General features: G+C 46.5%; 1 protein-coding gene and 1 pseudogene across 4 annotated transcripts in view; one reads left to right on the top strand and one right to left on the bottom strand.

Moving 5' to 3' along the window:
- The window catches only part of Kcnip1 (potassium voltage-gated channel interacting protein 1), a 369,300-nt gene that overhangs the window by 291,368 nt on the left and 57,262 nt on the right, over nucleotides 1-20,670 (top strand). The gene's annotated exons all lie outside the window — the stretch shown is intronic.
- On the bottom strand, nucleotides 5,264-6,102 carry LOC134480772 (large ribosomal subunit protein eL8-like; annotated as a pseudogene).

Raw genomic sequence — 20,670 nt, 5'->3', positions numbered from 1 at the left:
CCTCTAATGCCCTCTGCCCACTGTCCCCCCAGTGTGGAGCTTTGCTCAGTCTCCCCTCCTCGGGAAGGCTGGCTTGGGCTCTATGGTCAGTGTGACAGACTTCTCTGTGCTCCTCTGCCTGATGTCCCAGGCATCGCCTGAGCGCCGTCACCCCATTTGTTGAATGTTGCCGGGCAGCAACCGTGTGCCAGGCACAGGGATTCAAGTGCATGGTGACACCGCAGACGGCAAAAGACAGGGAAGGTTTAGAAGGTCTCATATCACACTCACACTCACACTCAAGAGGAAATACGTTCCTAAGTTGTACCCGGCACTACTCTAGCTGTACATTGAAGATGAGCACCCATTAGGAAAGGGAGGCTTGGTTGAATCTGGGTCATTAAAGTAGGAAATTTTTATATGCATATAATCCATTATTCATGAATATTAATGCATTTAATGAGGGTAAAACATATTACTTAAAACAAAGTATTCTTTCCAGTTGCTGCTGGATTTCCTCATTATTTTTCCCTCTGCAGATACCGTCCACAATTTACCTGGATGTCAAGGGTCCACACTTGGCTCAGGTCCACCCATGGTCAAACTAGCTCAGCCCTCCATTGGCAGAGACCGTGCTGGTGACTAAATTGCACAGTGATCTGAGAGTCTCTGCTTTAGCATTTAGGTCCACGGCTGAGATTAAAAATACCTGGTTAATGGTGCGAAAAGAACCTTTCCTTGTGCTTTTTCAGAATACAGTAAGAGCGTGCCCATTCGATCAGGTTGTGACCGTCTGCTTTGGAATCGGTTACAGCGTGTGTATAAAGCCACGTCCCCAAAGCTTGTCCTTCTGAGGCTCAGGACGATTTAAAAATGAGCTGAGATCAACTTTGCTATTCCCCCAAAATAAAAACCTTTTTGCGTTAGCTGGGGAAAAGATTATGAAGTAACGAGCTCGGTAACGACAGTCAACACATAAAAATTGAGTACGGTGGAAATTATCCTTATTATCTTTTAAATCATCCTTAAAATATGATATATGTAAATAAACCAACTGGAGATACACCCAACCAAACCATTTCTTTTCCTCCAACCCCAGCAAGGAAAAATCGTTTTGTTTTGTTTTTTTTTTTTAATGTATAAAGGCTAATGTTGGGGTTTCTTTCCGACTGTATCATAGAGAAGCAACGTATGTCTGGTGCACATTGGTGCTGATATGCAGGTCATGCTCAGCCCGGTGAGGTGCTCAAGGCAGAAGAGCACATAGAAGCCTGGCAAGGCAGGTAGGACCTTCCTCAGGAGCCTGGCTTCGAAAGCCCAGCCAGCCTCTCCCCTGATCCCATTGCACTGTGGTTTAAGTCATACGTGTTTAAGCAATATTGAAGACAGACATCTGGACAGAGCCATCTGAAGTAGTGCTTATGTCCACCTGCAGGAGAGCAGGTCCTCCAGGGAAGGGCAGGCCGTCAGGAACATAGAAAGCGCTGCAGATGATTTCTCTGCGTGCCCAGCCTGGTCTCATTGCGTCAGAGTAGAAGGAAGGCTTGGCTTTCCGTGCTAGAAGAGTGGGCACAACGCCTGCCTGGGACTGTGGCCGTATTTCCACTCCAATATTGATTGCACTGTGCTCTGCGAGCTGACAGTCTGCTTGGGGAAACTTTGTTCCCCCAGCTGTAACAAAGTTTAATCACCACGTTCCTGCTGTGGGGGAAAAGAATCTTATTCCAGAAACATCTCTCACAGACCCGCCAGTCATCCTGCCCATTGACCGATGGTTTCACCACAGGGCAGGGAATTTTAAAAAGATCTGTACTTGGAAGGAAGCTTCTAGACTGTTGCCACGACCACTCTGGAAAAGATGACGTGTGGGCACGAGAAGGAGTAAGGTCTGGTGCGAGAGACAGGAAGAAGGGGGCAGACAGGCCTGGCACTAGTGGTCCTCACTCTGCAAGGGTGAGACCTCAGCCATTGTGCCTTCTTCACATTGTTGTGGTAACACATCCCTTAGTGATGTGGCCATCCCAGGTCAGCCAGTTACAAAGAACCTAGTCATGGGCAACAACTTTAGTGGGCAGCGTACATATATAAGGAGCAGCTTGTCCATTTTCCCAGAAGGAATGTCAAGCATGCAAGGAATAAACTGGAAGCTGGGCAGCTTATGCCTATATGCTTGGTGCTTTGGAGATCATGTGCTCCAAGCTAGCCTGGGCTATGTAAGAAAAGCCATTTCGATCTCTCCCTCACTTACACCCGAGATAGGGTAGAACTGACTCTATCGTGAGTGTTTGTGACATGCTGGGCCGCTCTGATAGCCTACGTTCCCCATCTTCTCTCCCAGCTGGTGTCTGCCCAAGAAACCCTCCATAGGAGATTCTCAGCTCCCTGTCACTGTAAGCTTAACCGCCTTTGAGGAGCATCTATTGCAGACTGGTGGTCAGAACTGTGGGCAGAGCACAGCCGAGTGATGCCTCTGGTCCGTGCCACATTACTGGTGCCACGCAGTGAGGAACAGTTGGACCCTGTGTGGTCTCATGTCCAATACCTTGTCGGGGACAGCTAAGAATCTGCAATGCCAAGGCACTCTCCCCAGGAAGTCTCCAAGGCATTTCTTCAGTTTTATAGTCTGGCTTTTTATGTAACAATTTGGGACTCCAGGAAACCAAGGCCGGGGTCACCAGCCCCCTCTTAAATGGCCTAACACAGAACCAGTGCATTTCTTATTGCTACAACCAAGTACAGGACAAGTCGAGAGAGGAAGGATTTGCTTTGAGCCATTGTTTAAGAGAACAAAGTCCACTGGGATTGGGAAGGTAATACTAAGAGGAAGTGGCCAGTCACTTGTGTTCCCAATCAGGATGGAAAGAGAGAGAGAGAGAGAGAGAGAGAGAGAGAGAGAGAGAGAGAGAGAGAGAGAGGTGTGCTAGGGCTCCAGTCCCGTTCTTCTTCAGTGTTCTTACTCAGTCCAAGATCTCAGCCTATAGAACGGTGCTGCCCGCAGTTAGGGTTAGCCTTTCCTCCTTTGTTAGAAGGCTCTGGACTCACACTCATACATACACTGAACAGTGTGTCTCCTGGGAGATTCTAAATCCAGTCAACACACTATGTCACCATATCCTGTTGTCCAAGGCAACCATAGCAGCCCAGATTCAAAAGAGGCAAAGACTTAGGCTTGAAGTCTGTGACACCCAAGGGGTCTTGATAGCAAGTTGGAAATAGGACGAGGCAGAGTCCCTCTATTCTCCCCGTCTGCCTGGAGCAGCAGGTGTCCCTCAGTAGAGGTATCCTTCAGTTCTAGAGTTTTTCAGAGTGGGCATGACCACAGCTTCCTCAAGGCCACTCTGACACCCAGTTTGGTTTTAAAAAAAAAAAGCCAAGGTCTTTGGAAATTCCCACCCCACACCTACCTCCTACTAATCTTTGAGCACAGCCATTCATGAATGACTACTCTGTCCCCTGCTGCCCCATCTGAAAAGCTTGAGATCTGAGGCCGCCTTGCCTCTCCAATGCTCTATGTTGCCATTTTCTCCTGGAGGTCTTCTCAACTCTCCCAGAATGCTGACTGAACCCAAGAGCACCACCTTGGCTTTCTGTCTCATTCCCTATTCTTAATGATCCTCATTTTTCAAGAGAAATGAAGAACAACCCTCCCACCTTCCCATGACTGGACTTGAGGTATTTTATCTTGGCATCATAGCCTTCCCCAGCTCTGGGTTCTGAATTTGAAATCAAATTCAGGCTCACTTGCTGGTGTTTGTTCACTCCCCTGTCAAAGCTCCTCCCCGAGGCACTCTGTTTTGAAGTGGACCAAGTTAAGAGGGGAAAGAAAGATAGCAAAAATGCTTGCTGGTGAATGTAGTGGTCAGGGTCCCAGAACGATGCTAAATAAACAGCGTGTTTTGTCGTAGGGCTGGTCATACAGGTATGGTAAAGGTTTAGAGACATGGGGAGAGAGGATAGACTGCTCCAAGAAGGAAGCCTATGGCCATCCTGAAACGAAAGGGCAGAACCCAGAGAGTCATGTTGCTGTGGACCAGCGCTGCCCAGCAAGACCTGAGTCCTCAGTAGAATCCTGTTATTACCCATACCCCAACAGGGAGGGAGGGAACTGGCCTGCCAGATCTTGCCAGAGCTTCCCAGAGACTATATCCCCTTAGAACAGTGGCTTTCAACCTTCCTAATGCTGCGACCCTTTAAATCGGTCCCCCATGTTGGGGTGGCCCTCAGTCACACAATGATTGCCCTGATACTCCATAACTATAATTTCCTACTATTATGAATTGAAATGTAGATATCTGTTATGAGGGATATCTGATAAGTGACCCCTGTGAAAGGATCATTCGACCTCCAAAGGAGTTGTGAACTACAGGTTGAGAATGACCGCCTTAGAGTCAGAGGCCATGGAGCCAAGAAACTCTCACGTTTCCCAGAACTCTAAGGGCTGGCAGGAGCTGAGACAGTTTAAGCTGCAGATTCCAAAGCTTTGAGGCCTCTGTTTTCTGTGTGTTGGATGGTACTCGGGCTCAACATCACAGCACTGAGGCAGAAAATCCAGCTGTAGCATCACTCAAGGACGAAGCCGCACTTCTTACATGGACACATTTAATCCTCCTCAAATATAGGCAAGCATCCATCACCATCCATGTTTTAACCCAAAGAAGAGCCACCTAGTCAGCCACATCCTCTCAGGGGGACTTCCCAGAGTTGCTCTCCTTTACTGTCTCCATGGTAACAGTGATCTGTGTATGTCAAGTGCTTCTAGGAGCCTGACAAGAAACAGACAGGATCCAACGTCTGAGAGCTTAAAGTGATTCTGGACGAAGGTGTAGGCAGCCATTGGGGTACACAGGAGAGTGCAGGACCCAGGCCTTACATGAACATGATGTGTGGTCACCGGGGATATGAGGGATAGAGGACTGACTCGAAAGAAGCAAGTCTGAAATCCTGATATACACAAGATGGGGGGAAGTCACTCTCCTCTCTCTCTCTCTCTCTCTCTCTCTCGCTCTCTCGCTCTCTCGCTCTCTCGCTCTCTCGCTCTCTCGCTCTCTCGCTCTCTCAGTTTCTGTAGCATGACATCTCCTGAAAGCTTGCTTCCAGGAGTCTTAGTTATTTGAAATTTCAAAACTTTATTGAGGTGAGAGCAGTGAAGGCTCGCAATTCAGGGAACATTTTGTCTTCTATCCAGAACTGACTGTGAACAGACTTCTGGCTGTTAACTTTGATCTGGAGAGAAACCTTGTCCTATTAGATCACTTGCACCTTTTTTTAAAGATAATTTTGTAATTATATTTATGTACAGAAAACTTAAGTGTACATTTAACCCAGTTTAGTGGCAAGTTCTTTAGCCTTTGCCTTTTCCAGCTTGGCAATGCGAGCCACAGACTTAGGACCCAAGACGTTGCCTCCCCAGTGGCGGCAGATCTCGTCATATCTGTCATTATAATTGGTCCTAATAGCTTCCACCAGCTTAGCCAGAGCACTCTTCTCTTCTGAGTTAACCTGTGTGAAGGCAACAGTGGTGCATGTCTTCCTGTGGACCAGGCGCCCCAGCGTGGCCTTTCCCTTGATGATGCAGTAGGGCACTCCCATCCTTCGACACAGGGCAGGCAGGAAAACCACCAGCTCAATGGGGTCTACAGCATGGGCAATCACCACCAGCTGAGCCTTCTTGTTCTCCACCAAGGTGGTGACTGTATTGACCCCTGCTTGGAGGGCAGGTGGTCTCTCAGTTGGGAGGTCCCCTCTGCCAGCAGCTTTCTTCTCAGCGCGGGCCAGCAGCCTCTGCTTCTCCTGCTTTGTCTCTGGCCTGTACTTGTGGGTGAGCTTAAGCAGCTGAGTCGCTGTTTGCCTGTCCAGGGCCTGAGTGAACTGGTTGATGGCAGGAGGTACTTTGAGCCGCTTATAGAGAGAGGATGGCTCTTTGCTGCTGCAGTCTGATGTAGTGGGCCATTTGACGAAGCGTGTGAGATCTCTTTTGGGCTGGCTGTCCTGCCCAATGCCAAAGTTCGTAGGCCTTTTCTCAAACAAAGGATTGACCACCTTTTTGGCCTCCTGTTTCTTGACCACGGCGGGGGCCAGGGCCACCTTCTTCCCCTTGACCTTCTGTCCTTTGGGCATCGTGCTCGGCTGGAGGAGAGAGAGTCACTTGAATCTTATCTTTCTTCATCTCCTAAGGACGCCCTGGACTTTTACTTGGCCTCTCGAGGCTCCCAAGTTTAAACGATCACACGATCACAGCTTCTCTCTTCTCTCTCTCTCTCTCTCTCTCTCTCTATATATATATATATATATATATATATATATATATATACATATATATATATATGTACATATATATATATACATACACACATTTCTGTCTGTCTGTCTGTCTCTATCTCCTTGTTGTCTCTCTCTCGCTTTCTCTCTCTCTCTTTCTCTCTTTCTCTTTCCCTCTCTCTCTCTCTCTCTCTATATATATATATATATATACATACATTTCTGTCTGTCTGTCTCTATCTCCTTGTTGTCTCTCGCTTTCTCTCTCTTTCTCTCTTTCTCTTTCTCTCTCTCTCTCTATATATATATACATACATTTCTGTCTGTCTGTCTCTATCTCCTTGTTGTCTCTCGCTTTCTCTCTCTCTTTCTCTCTCTCTCTCTCTATATATATATTTCTGTCTGTCTGTCTCTATCTCCTTGTTGTCTGTCTCTCTCTCCTCTCTGTCTCTCTCCTTTCTTCTCTCTCTGTCTCTCTCCCTTATTCACTCTATCTCTTCCTTCTCTCCCCTCTCCTCTGTCTCTCTGTCTCTCACTGTCTGTCTGTCTGTCTATCTGTCTATCTATCTATCTATCTATCTATCTATCTATCTATCTATCTATCTGTTTAGTTGTTTACTCAAGCTGAGTTCACTCATTCCTTTACCACGAGTCACAGAGTGGTGCAAGAAAATACAAAAAAAATATTTGCTTATATCAAGATGTCTCTGCCCTCAAAAGGGTGTGCACATCACTGACATAAAGAATTACTGGATTATGTTGGCTCAAGGGGTCAGTGTGTGCTGTGGAGAGAGATGAGTACAGCCTTTGGAATTCCGGACACAGTCCAAAACCACCGGCTGTAACACCGTGTTTCTGAAATTCGATCATGTTTCTCATTGATTTCCATCCTGAAATTGGAAGTCTTTGCCCTCAAGACATAATAAAAGCCACTGGAAAGAAAATAGGAAAGCCCCACCCCCTTAATATTTAAAGGAGAATGATTTTTATACAAAATACTCATTTGTCTGCTTAAAAGTAAATTACATTGTGGTGCCAGTTGGGGTTGAGACCAGAACATTTTTGATTTATGACTTCTAGAAGGAGAGGCCCAGCTAATGAGATTTGCTCCTCTCTTCAGCCTAGACTAGCTGGGTGTCAGCTAAGGACCCCAGGCAAGGAGAGCGTGTTGCTGGTGTCTGCTTCATGCCCCTGCCCTAGCGTGGTGTCCTGCACATACCCAGGTTTCAGACCTGTGTCTGTCGGTCTATACACAAGAGAAACCAAGCAAGGGGGATAGAGAGGAGTGGGGATAGTTCTGATCCCGTTTCTTCCTCATGGGGTCCACAGACCCTTACCAAGCTGCAGCTCTACGCTCTTGCTCCGCCTCAACCCCTCCCAGCAGCTCTCTGCCTTCAAGCTCCTACCCACCAGCAACAGAGGGATGTGCTCAGCTTGAGAGCTAGACATGGAGCCAACATCCAGCCAGTGATGCTCACAGGATATGCACACAGCACAAGAACCCAATGTGATCCATACAGAGAGTACTGTGGTTCATCTCAGAGTCGGGTCCAATGGAGGGTTCCCATGGCAACCAGGAGGTGGAGGAAAGAAAAGAGCCAGTGCTGGACACAATGCAATTGGCTCTGGGATGGAGATGATCAGCTAAGGCTTGAGTCACACATTTGAGATTCACCCATGATATAAAAAGTACGCTGTGAGCCACATGTGGGTCTTGTGTGTGATGTGCAGTTGCACTTGAATCACTGTGCAGTTGATGTAGGCATCATCTTCCCATCCGTACCCTTCCTCCATATCATGCCCTAACCTGACTGAAGACGTTCCTGAGCTCTCAGATAAGCAAGGGTCGGAGGCAAAAGAGCCCACCAGTTACTGCTCACTCGGCATCATGGTCCACATTTTAACTCTTTGCCATTCAACATAAAGATATGTGTTCCACAGCCATCCATCTCATGCTTTAATTAAGAACCTAAAAAGGGGAACAAAAAACAAATACTGGTGGCACACGCCTTTAATGCCAGCACATGGGGGTCGGGGGAGAGGCAGGCAGATCTCTGAGTTGAAAGCCAGCCTGGTCTACCAAGTGAGTTTCAGGTCAGCCAGGGCCACACAGAAAAAAACATTATCTCAAAAAAAAATAATTGATTAATTAAAAATTGAGTAATTAAGTAAAGCCTAAAAAGGTGCTAGATGCTGGGCTGAGCCTGTGTGTTGACCTTACGACCCCCAGAGAAGCTCGGCTCTTCTCAACATTCGTTTCCACTTCCTGAATCTCCTCTCGACATGAGTGACACGTGTGACATGACCACATCCCTCGCTGAGAGGAAGCACAGGAGCAGCAGGGTTCTCGTCTCTGGAAATGGCTGCAGACCCCAGCAGAGGCTCGTACTGCCACCTGAAGTCTAGTCAGGAAGAGACGCAAATCTACCGTCAAATGACGATAGCCAGCACTTAGTAAACACAGTCATATTGTGGGTCATGGGTCAAATTTCAGATCACTGGCACAGTGTGCTAGAAGAGTCACTTCTTTATGCATATGTGTGTGTGTGTATGTGTAAAATATATATATATATATATATTGTTTAATATGTTAAACTTGACTTCTTTCCTTGGTTTCCATTCTGTAGGGTTTTAGAATACTTGGAATAAGATCAACCAGCACAGAGATATTTGTGATTTGTTCCTCAGAGAATTTACCAATGCCCCTGGCTTTGACAAGTCCCATGGGAAGGTATAGCCCTCCACATCAATGTCAGAATTGGACCACTGTTCACTCTATCACTCTCTATGTTTAATGACAAGGCCTTTGTAGGCTTGCCTTCTCTCTCTCTCTCTCTCTCTCTCTCTCTCTCTCTCTCTCTCTCTCTCTCTCTCTGCTTCCCTCTAACTCCTTCGCTGAAGATCCTCAGCTGTCAGGGGCATCTTCCATCCAATACAAGTGATAGGATGCTTCTCTCAGCTTGCTTTGTCCTCTGTTACCACAAAACCCTCTGATCAGAGGAGAGAGACAGAAACATTACCACTACCAAACTACACAGGTGTGAGTATTCAGTACGCACATCCTGAATCCCAAAGGCCAAGCAAGGGAGGGTTCCATTTCCCCAAAGCCACATACATAAGCCCCACGGTGGCCCTTGAAGGAGTAGGTCCAGAACATACTCCACCATGCTCATCTCTTGTTTCTCTGTGTGGGCTCCCTCTTCACCAGCCTTCAGAGAAGGAAAGCTTGTCCCACATGTTCTCAGGATCTACGATTAAAAACACGGGCCTTACAGGTTCACTGGTTCAAGGGTCTTGATCTGGAAAACCAAGAACATGGGTTGCAAAGTCCATTCTGAACTTCAGAATCTGGGTCTTCATTGGTGTTCTTCTCTCTTCTTGGTATTTGTCCTAAGAATCTTGCCCTCCCTTGAAGCCCCATCACAACTGCAGGCACCAAGAAGGTCAAGGGAAGAGAAAGCACCAAGGAATGGCACTCCCATGAACTGCAGAACATCCTCCTGCATCCTGTCCGGACTGAGCCTCTTGGATCACCATACCAGCAGGGCGCTGCTAGCCATATTGTCCAGGAGGAGATATGAATCCATACATAGACACTAGAGTGAGATTAGAACCCTAGAGTGTTTGATTTTAAAGTTCCAGACTTTAAGCTAGGTGTGGTGTTGGCTCATGCCTGTAACGCCAGCACTCGGGAGGTTAAGGCCAGAGGATCACAAGGAGTTCAAGACCTGCCTGATGATGATGATGATGATGATGATGATGATGATGATGATGATGATGATGATGATGATTAAGGTTCTAGTCTTTAAACCATCCCCTTGATTTACCATAAGTTGAACTGGTCAAAAGATGAGGGATGAAGTTGAATGATGCTGACATCAGGCCTTAGCCTGACACCTCCCTCCTCACCCCGCCCACCGTCTCACATGCTCGTCGTACCCTATGCAGCCAGTGGGGATCTTATCCCATCTCTATAGTTTCTCCTGCTTAGGGCAAGACACTGGGTAGATTCTCAGAATTAAAAGACCAGAAAGGACTTTGTAGTTCCCACATCATGCTGGCCTGCCTCCTTAGGCAATATGACCACCCTATCACCCGACCTGAGGTCACCTTCTAAGTCAGTTTCTTTTCCAAGTGTCCCCATCTGTAATGAACTGCTCCACTGAGTTCCTGGTACCCAAAGTATCCATGAGTTCTCGTGATGTTGCATCTAGTTTTCTGTACAACCAGACAATTAAGAAGCCCTGTCTAGTCTGTCTTTCAAGACTTCATGGCAACCTTCTTCTCCTCTCCCTTCCGTCCTTCCAGGTCTTGTTGTGTCACTGTCAAACCTGCCCAGGTCACTGAACTGATTCACTCTTGCTCTTCCCTATCCTGTCTCCATATCATTCCAAGCCCTTTCTCAGCTCCCCCTTAATCCTGTCTACGTCTCTTCCCAAGACCTAAGGGTTACAGTCAAGCCTCACTCACTTCTCTAGTTTAGTACCTAGCAACTCCCTCATATTCCTTATTCAGAAGCATCTCAAATAACGCAGAAAAGGAAAGCATTGGCCAGAGAATGGGAGCGTGGGATTCTCCTACACAAGATGGTCCATGGATCTCTCTAAGGAAGCATCACTTTAGCAGTGACTCGAACACATAGTAGGTACTCAGTAATGTTTACTTAACTCATTCACTACAGGTGACTACAGACTATAGGTCTGAACAGCTGCAATGAAATATATGAAACAAGTCACTTACAAAGACAGAAGGGGCTTTGCCCTCACAGTTCTCTGGGTTCCAATCCTAAATTAAGTGGTCTTTGTACCAGGAGCCCCTCACTGGGGCCACACATTACAGTGAGAATGTGACAGAATAAATCACTTACACTCAAACCAGGAGGCAACAAGGAAGGCTAAGAGTCCACAACCACAGATCATTTCAAGGACATGTCTCCAATGGCTTGATGACCTTCCATTAGACTCCACCTCCCATGGGCTCCCCTTCTTCGCAGTAATGCCACCCTAAGGACCAAGCCCTGATGCATGGACTTTAGTGGACATTTGTCCAACTGTTGAAAGTCCCTCTAAAAGGAACCCCTGACCATCTCCTAGAAATCTTTCCCTACAGTTAATTTTGTTCCTGGTCTTAGTGTGTGTGTGTGTGTGTGTGTGTGTGTGTGTGTGTGTGTGTGTGTGTGTGTGTGTGGAGAGAGAGAGAGAGAGAGAGAGAGAGAGATTTAATTAACCTGTGCAGCAAAGGGGATGGAAGCTCCAAACCCCAGAAGCCCTTTCTGCAAAAGGTCCTGGGCTCAGATAATAAAATGACGCTTTCATTCTCATTAATGGGCAATTGATTTAAGGACCAGACCCGGTGGGTTATTGATCAGTGTTAATCATTAGAAAATGCCAAGTTAATGAATCTAACTGCCAAGAGACCCCAGTGGGACTTGGGAAAAGCCAGTTAGACACAATAACCTTGTCCCCTTCCAGTTATGCAAAAATGTGGACTTTTCTCAGGGAGGCAGGGCAGCAAGTAGGATCAGGCTGAGCAGGCCCGACAGACAACCCTAGCCTTTGAAGTGTGCCTCAGCTTCTCCTGTAAGAGTCAAACTAAATTTCACTTGAAAATATTTTTTCTATTTACAGGAAATCTGCAGGCTTTCATGCCCTACCTAAATTAGCCTTGACACAGTAATGGACTAATTGCTATATTGGTATTATTAACTGAAGTTCGTATTTAATTTAGATTGCCTTCGGTTTCATTTACTGTCCTTTCTCTGTTCCTTACATTCAGTGGTTAAGCCTTCTCCCAATCTGGTTGGATTTCCTCTCCTTCCCTCATCTTTATGATGCTGACTGTTTTCTCTTTTTCTTTTTAATGTGCAAGGATGTTTTACCTGCATGTGTGTCAGTGCCTGTACCTGTGCCTGGTACCCACAGAAGCCAGAAGAAGACATTAGATTCCTGGAAATGGGGTTACAGATGGTTGTAAGCTGACATGTAGGTACTGGGAATTAACCCCAGGCCCCCTGGAAAAGCAGCCAGTGCTTTTAACCACTGAGCCACCTCTCCAGTTTTTTAAAAATGTATCATTTGGCAGGGGGGTTTATTTTATGTATGTGAGGCATCTATCTGCATGTACACTTGTGTGCCCGAAGATGGCATTAGATCCCATTACAGATAGTTGTGAGCCACTATATGGTTGCTAGGAATTGAACTCAGGACCTCTGGAAGAGCAGCCAGTGTTCTTAACAGCTGAGTTATCCTTCCAGCCTGACTTGACAATTTTAAGGAGGCATTCTATAGATATTTGGCTTTTGTTGTTTGCTTGTCTCAAAGTACATCCCTTGAGGTGTCCAGGAATCTGTTTTTTAAAACATGTAGCAATGTATGTATTAATGGAAGTCACACTGTTTCAACATACACAACAGTGTTAAATCAAATCTCTTCTCCCTCTATCGACCTCAACTCCTTGAACTTTTCTCAACCTCTTTTTGCCTCTGTCCTACAACCAAGTTCAGTGTTTTGTCTACATATGCTAGACAGACATCATATACAGACAGATAGACATTATATACAGACATATACACACATCATACAAAGACATAGAGACATCAAATGCAGACAGACACACAGACATATACAGACATCGGATACAGACAGATACAAATATCATATAAGACATCATATATAGACAGATACAGACATCATGCACAGACATGTACAGACATCATTCACAGATACAGACAGATACAAATATATACAGATATCATATATAGACATCATATACAGATACAAACACCATATACAGATACAGACAGTTTCACAGACAGACACAGATATTCAGACATCACATACAGACAGATACAGACAAGGACATACATTCTTGTTCTTCTAGGTCTGACTCATTTCACTTAACATGATGTTCTCTAGTTCTATCCATGTTGCTACAAATGCCAATCATTGCTTAGTTTAGTTTTTCTAGACAGGGTTTCTCTGTGTCTCTCTGGATGTTCTGGAACTCACTCTATAAGCCAGGCTGGCCTCAAACTCACAAAGATCTGCCTGCTCTTGCTTCTCCAAATTTCAATTTTTTTATGGTTGACTAGTATACCTGTGGTGGGACTCTGTGTGTGTGTGTGTGTGTGTGTGTGTGTGTGTGTGTGTGTGTGTGTGTGTTCTTCTTTACCCACCTCCCCTCACTGATGAGCCTCCAGAATGATCCCATTTCGTGATTAAGCAGTAAGCATGCACATGCAGGGAGATCTCTGCTATGTTACTTTGTTCCCTTGGTATGTGTGCCCAAGAGGAAATCTGTAGATGTTTTGCAGAATGTCCCCCACTGGTTTCATCTAAAATCCCCATCTTGATTAATCTGAGGTTTGGGAAGGACGAACACAAATGTAATTACCATTTCACATTATTTGAAGGGTGCACATTGTTGATATTGACTCACTACTGCTGACCGTGACCTTGGTCCCCTGGTGAGGTGTGTGTTCCAGTAACTCTTCCTCCCCATCTATACAGATCTCTCAGGGAAGAAGTCATTCTGCACAGCTCACAGGACAGGAGTGAGTCCTCATTACCCACCTCACTGAAGGTGTCTACCTAAGTTGATGAACTTCTGTATGGACAGCTTGCTTATGTTGCTGTGGGCTCATGGATGGCTATGTTAATGTCTACATTAACACTTTGGGTGATGATCTAATACCCTTATTTTGTTTGAATCAACTCACTGTAGGCTATAGGGAGCTCCTTCAGTTTGCATTTACATCCCTTTGTGTGACTTTGCCACTGAGGGGTGTGTGTGTGTGTGTGTGTGTGTGTGTGTGTGTGTGTGTGTGTGTGTAAGAACTTTCTTGCTTTCTTACACCACACAATGCTCTGGGCCCCTCTTGGACATTTTCTGCCAAATCCCTGGTGTCAGCCATTTCTCCAAGGAACCCAATCCTGCATTAGTTTTCACCATGGACTGCCATTTGTTTTGCTTCCTTTATTAAATAGGAAACTAAGTCATATTCGCTGTGAAAATTTTTTGCGAGTATTTGGAGGAACAAAGATGAAAATAAATATCCCCCCACACACAAGGGCAGAGAAATCCACCAATGGCACCTGAGGTATTTCCCCCCAGGTCCTTCTTCCAGATGCTTGCCACCCCGCTTTCTTTATGTGTATGGATGTTTTGCCCGCATGTATGTATGTAATGTATGTAAGTGCATTGTATGTGTGCCTGGTGCCTGCAGAGGCCGGAAGAGGGCACTGGATCCCCTGGAACTGGAGTCACAATGGTGGGGAGCTGCCCTGTGGTGCTGGGAACTGAACCCAGGTCCTCTGCAAGAGCAGCAAGTGTTCTTAAGCACTGAGCCATCTCCCCAGCCCTGTGGTACTGGCTCTTGAAAGGTCCTTTCCATGTTTTACAACTTGATCTCTGCCAGACCCAAGGGCATCTCCAGGGATGCCTTCTGCACCCTATCTGTGGTTGGAGCAGAGGAATCATGTGGATCTTTCTGGGCCTTTCTGCTTCCTGGTTCTTTTAGACTCCTCCCTCACAGGCCCAAGAGACCAAGAGTCAGGAAATGTCCATCTGACTCTGAAGAGGTAGACATACTTCCTTATGAACCATAGTTGGCCTGACTTTCCTGGTCTCCAAGGATTAAGTAGGATGGGAATGAGGTCCTGACAACTGTAAGGTTAAGACCCCAGAGATGCAACCCCTCGCTAACTGCAGGACTCTGTGTGAGAATTTCCGGAGTGTCCTACAGACCCTGTCTAGGAAAAGGAATCAGCATCAGATTAGAGCCAGGAGTCTTGGCCCAAGTGACAACTCTACTGTGTGGCTTGCCTGTGTCTGTCCTTGGCATTCAGAGGGTGGTTATCTAAGCACCTAGTCAGCCAGGCCTAAAAGTCTCCTCATTCCTGGGCACATTGGAAATCACTACTTTCCTCCAATAGCCTGGGGGAGCACAGGAGAGGAACCTGGTACAATGTTCCTGCTTGGCTTGGGAACATACAAAGGGGAGGAAGAGACTATAAACATGTAACAGTATCAGCCAATGGTGGACAGCCTAAGGGCTGTCTTTGCCATGCTGTGTGGGCAGGGTGTCCAAGTGATTCCTGGAGTCTAGCTTGATGGGCCCTTGTGACTGTGTGGCCAGACTTGACATTGTTTCACTGGTCCTCCCTCTTAGGACTATTCTCCCTGTGTCCCCCAAGCTGGGTCATGTGACCCCAGCATCACAGCCCCATAACCACCCTGCTTCCTTTTCTCAGAATCCACTATAAGGTCCAATTGACCAGTCCACTTATCTGAACCTATGAGCAGGGAGATTAAGCTTTCCCCAGACCTCAGTGCTGGCCCTAGTGATCTGTGTTTATTGAATGAATGAGTTTAGGTAAACCAGAAGAATCTTCCCGAGTCAGTGCTGTAAAAGAGATAAACATGGAATCTATGGTTTGAGGTAAATCGCCTAATCTCTCCGAGTCTTCGTTCCACTTGCTGTAATGTAGATACAATAACAATTCCCCCTCGCATCAGAAGATCAAATGAGACATGTGAGTTGAGAAACATGATACATACACCACCACTCTCTAGGTCTACTCGAATGTCCCCATGTCCTGGTGTTGTATTGGACTGTATACAATGCACAATAACTGGTGTATGTAGTAACACTTAGCAAATAGTGATTTCCTTCTCCCAGAACTAATTTAAAGCTTATCTGTTAAGAAATATGGGTGGACGGGTGGGTGACAGATGAAGAATGGATGGTGGAGAGATAATGGGTGGACGATGGATGGACAAAGGCTGGATGGAGCATCTTTCCAGTGGCAGGGGATAGCATAAGTGTAGAGAACCCATTGGCAGAGCAGAAGGTTGTACCACTTTGGGATAACTATCCTGGACTTCAGAGAGCTCCCGGGCATGAAGGTTTGGCTTTAATTAAAGTCTCAGCACAGTGTTAAATGCCATTTTATTTCAGTCCATAATTAACACTAATGAGATGTGCAGATCACAAACTGCACACACTCTGAGAAAGTGAAAAACAGCATCTGAGCTCAGTGGTTTCCATGTCTGCTCACCCCCGGCCCCCCTGCGTGCTATGTTCAATTAAAAGTTTTGAGGAAATATTGCAACTATGCTCCTTGTCTTTGTGGTAATGAAGCATATTAATTTGAGTGTGATGAATACAATATTCCATGGACTTTTTAATTCCCTTATCTACAAAAGTTTAAAATAATGGGCCAATTAAATCAGGGGGAAAGAATGCAGGGTTTGCTTAGGGCTCCAATTCAGAAACCCAACAACTGAAGGACCTAAACTATGAGCCTAATTCTCCTCTCACCACAGTGGACAGACACTAACTCATATGGACAGATGTGGACCAGAACAAAATATGTACTGCATCAGGGATCAACAAACTAGTTCTAGGCAATTCTCTAGTATTGTTTGCTCTGAATAGTGTTTGGATGGATAGATGGATGGATGAGTTGGTGGGTGAATGGATGGGTGGATGGGTAGATGGATGGATGGATGGATGGATGGATGGATGGATGGATGGATGTGTGGATGCATAGATGGATGGATGCATGGATGCATGGATGTGTGGATGCATGGATGGATGGATGGATGGATGGATGGATGGATGGATGGGTGGATGGATGGATGCATGGATGCATGGATGCATGGATGCATGGATGGATGCATGGATGTGTGGATGCATAGATGGATGGATGGATGGGTGGGTGGGTGGGTGGGTGGATGGATGAATGGTGGATGGATGCATGGATGGATGGATTCACAGATTCATGGATTCATAGATGGGTGTATGGAGATGAACCAGATGACTTTCCAAGTTCCCACTTCTCCCAAAGTCGTAAATCAAGTCTCCTATGGAGCTCATCTGACTCTTCCAAAATATAGACACTAGAGGCAGAATGTACAGGTTTTAAGTGTCAGTTCCCTGACCCTAGGAGTGGGAAGCAGCATTTTCAGGTCAGGGCTAGCTCTCCGGCTCTTTACTCTGTGACAACATCTACTTGTCACAGAGCCATCCTGACTCAACTGCTGCCCACAAGAACTTCCCTCTCTGAAGCAGAGGCTTCCTGAGTGCAATTGGCTTCTGGATGTGCTGAGCATATCACTTGGAAGTGGGTGCCTTGGAGCAGGTCTCTGACCCGGGCACATAGCCCAGATATCTCCCTAATGACCTCACTCCCACTTCTTCTAACCACTAACTCCACCTTGCCACTGAGACATTTAAGGTAATCTGCAGCTGCACACTATTCGATCTCTGTATTCCCTGTCTCTCTACAGTCTGTTTCACACACACACACACACACACACACACACACACACACACACACACACACACGAAGAGAGAGAGAGAGAGAGAGAGAGAGAGAGAGAGAGAGAGAGAGAGAGAGACTCTTTTGCTTAGAACCCATTTTCTCAGCCTAAAAGTAGAAATCCTTTGTATGGTCTATGATACTCTGTACCTCTGACCCTGATACAGAGAGGCCTGCCCAACTTTACTTGTCACCATGGCTCCTTCCTCTCTATCAACCCCTAAACACCTAAACTCAACTTCAGTCCCACCTTCTTCAGGTCCTTTACACGTGCTCTCGTCTGAACGTTCTTGCCTCAGCTCTCATCTAGTTAATTTATCTGCCACTCTTAACTCAAAGCATCAGTCCAGGGGAGACATCTGGAATCAAACTCCTGACACCAATTCCACCCAGCCAATGTTTGCCTCATAGTTCATGTTGCCACTGCCCTACATAGCTTTCCTTCGCGGAACTGTCACAGCTGATAACCATTTAGTTGTGCCATTACTTGAGTCATGGATGTCTCCCCCATTAGGCCATTTGCACTAAGCCATGTATTTATGATGCTTAACACAGAGTAAGGTTCATGAAAGATGCTCAGCCCTGCATGACTGGGTTAACTAATTAGTTAGTTAACTAATTGATGACAAATTCAAAAGCTTTGCTCTTAGGCCAGAGAGATGGCTCAGCAGTTAATAGCACTCCAAGGTTTGGTTCCCAGCACCCACATAAGGCAGCTTAAAAACACCAGAAATTCTAGTTCTAGGGCATTGGGCAACCTCTTCAGGCCTCCACAGACACTATACATATGTGCACACATACAGACACAGACACACACGGAGACAGACAGACAGACACACAAATTTTAAAAATAAATTTAATTAAAAAGAGAGCTTTGCTCCTCTTGTTTCACTACACTGCATCCAGTTTTGGCCTTCTTCATCCTGGAAACACTCATTTTGTGCTTAGCTTTCTGTTGGGTGCTTAAACACCTTTGCTCCATCTTGCTCCCAGTCAGCTGACTGTGTAACGAGAGACGTGTGACTACTCACCAACAGCACAGTGGTCATGTTCTACAATGGCCTTAAGCATGGGGCTTCCTGGAAGCAGAAGGAAACCTCTGACTCCCCCACAGGCAGGCTTCTTAAAGAGTGTCACCTCAACGTTGAGCCTAAAAGAAAAAGATGTTGGCCCAGAAGATCCAGGCAGACTCAGGGCTTCAGCTGACAGACCTCATGTTGGAAACTTGGAGGGCAGGGACCAGTGCTAGAAGAAAGGCAGCCTGGGAAGGAGGGGCTGGGCTGGAGAAGGGAGGCTGGGAGGCAGGAAGGAGCCTTGCACCAATAACTGTCAGCAGCAGCTAAAGTTGGCAGCCATAGAGACTGGGCAGAAGGGCCTGGACGTGACCTCAAATTTGAGGAGTTCCTTCTGGAGACACTGTAGAAAAGAGGTTCGTGTTTCAAGTAGGGGGCTCCAGCTCTGGGGAGACCAAGATGGACTGACAGTTTTCCACAGAACCTGAGTTGTCTTTTCCTGGGGGGGGGGGGCTCTGTATGGCTGACCCTGCTCATTCATTGCAGGGAGAATTCATTTCAGGGTGGGAAATTTTTTAAAAAAGTACAAGATTAAGCAGTGTAATCAGCTGCTGCTGAGAATTTGAAATGCAATAAATAATAATAGCGTTGAGAGCTGTTTTTAATAACTCACCAGTGTAATTTCGCCTCTGCTTCTTGGAGCATATGTAAAATATGTCAGAACGGGTGTACTGGCAAATGCCTCATTGCCAACCTCTGAAGACAAATGTCTTCCCAGGAGGGAGGGGGATGGAGGAGAACTCGGGGGACTCTGTTGAAAATGAGATGCAGGAAGGCAGGCATTGTTCATTTGGACTCTGCTAATTCCACACTGCGACCTTTTGCCCATGTTGCAGATCTCACTGGGTTGTCTTACAAGGCGGCCGGGTTGACAGCAATAACAAGGGACAAGGGTACCTCTCATCCAAGAGACAATGGGCTGTTGTTTGTGGACAGTAGGACAGCCATATGCATGCAGTTGGTGCTCTGATGAAGGGTCGTCCTGGTTTGTCTAGTGGGGCAGGTCCCTGGGGATGGGATACGGTGGCAGTATTTGGTTTACTCTTTTGCCTTGCTGAATACTTCTGTAACTTGTTCCAAGTGTTTCGGTGAATTCTAACGTTCACAGTTCCCGTGGACTGTCCCACTTGCTGTGTCTAGATTGTCAGAATGAAACAAGGAGTCTTAGACCTTAGGGAGACAACTTGACACCTCGAGCTGAGAGGATCATCACTGTCGGACAGACAATGTTCCATGAGGAAGTTGACTGCGACCCCTCATACTTGCGGTCACCTGTCACTTTACCTCCCTCACAGCACTGTGACGTGGCTTATCAGGGACTTCACCCTATAGATGAGGGAACTGGAACCTAGATATCTTCTCTAAGGCAAAAGCTCGTAAATAAATGTCCTCCGAGCCAGCTGGTAGTTCCATCTGACTTCAGAGTCTATGTCATCAAACTGCGCAGCCCTCTGCGGCCAATCTGTCCAGTTAGGAGATCCCAGAAGCTGTAGTTCCCAGCAAGCAATAGAAACTGGCGAATGACCCTAACTGAAAGGCATTGTTTCTCTTCCTTTGCTGAGTCCTCTCTGGGGAGAGGTAACATCTGTGTCTCTGTCAAAGCATTATCAGTGCCCTGTCACTGGCCATCCTCGTCTGGGTCACTCTATGCTCCTTCGAAGCCTCGGGTTTGCGATATGCAAAATGTGTTTCACTAGCTGAAGTGTCCATTAGGGAAATGGTGGAGGGTGGTCAGCAGCATCTAGAGAGTCAGATAACATACCTGAGTCAGTCCTCTTCCCGGCGCTCTCTGGAAGGCAAGTTCTCTCACCTCTGCACACGTTTGGGGGCTGACATATCTTTGTTAGGCTGTAGAGTTGCTGCGTGCGCCTGGGAACAGCAGCATCCAGGGTGATTTCTTCCTATGGAGAAAGAGATGAAGGAGGGGGAGGAAATGTGAGAAGAGATGAGGCAGAGGAGAGGAGCCCGGTTAATTAGCTTTAGCCAGATCATTATGCTGGGTTACAAATGAGCGCATTGCCTTGGAATGTCTGCTG

The sequence above is a fragment of the Rattus norvegicus genome, chromosome 10 (assembly GCF_036323735.1).
Source record: "Rattus norvegicus strain BN/NHsdMcwi chromosome 10, GRCr8, whole genome shotgun sequence".
NCBI lineage: Eukaryota > Metazoa > Chordata > Mammalia > Rodentia > Muridae > Rattus > Rattus norvegicus.
This window is presented reverse-complemented; position numbering and strand designations above follow the sequence as displayed.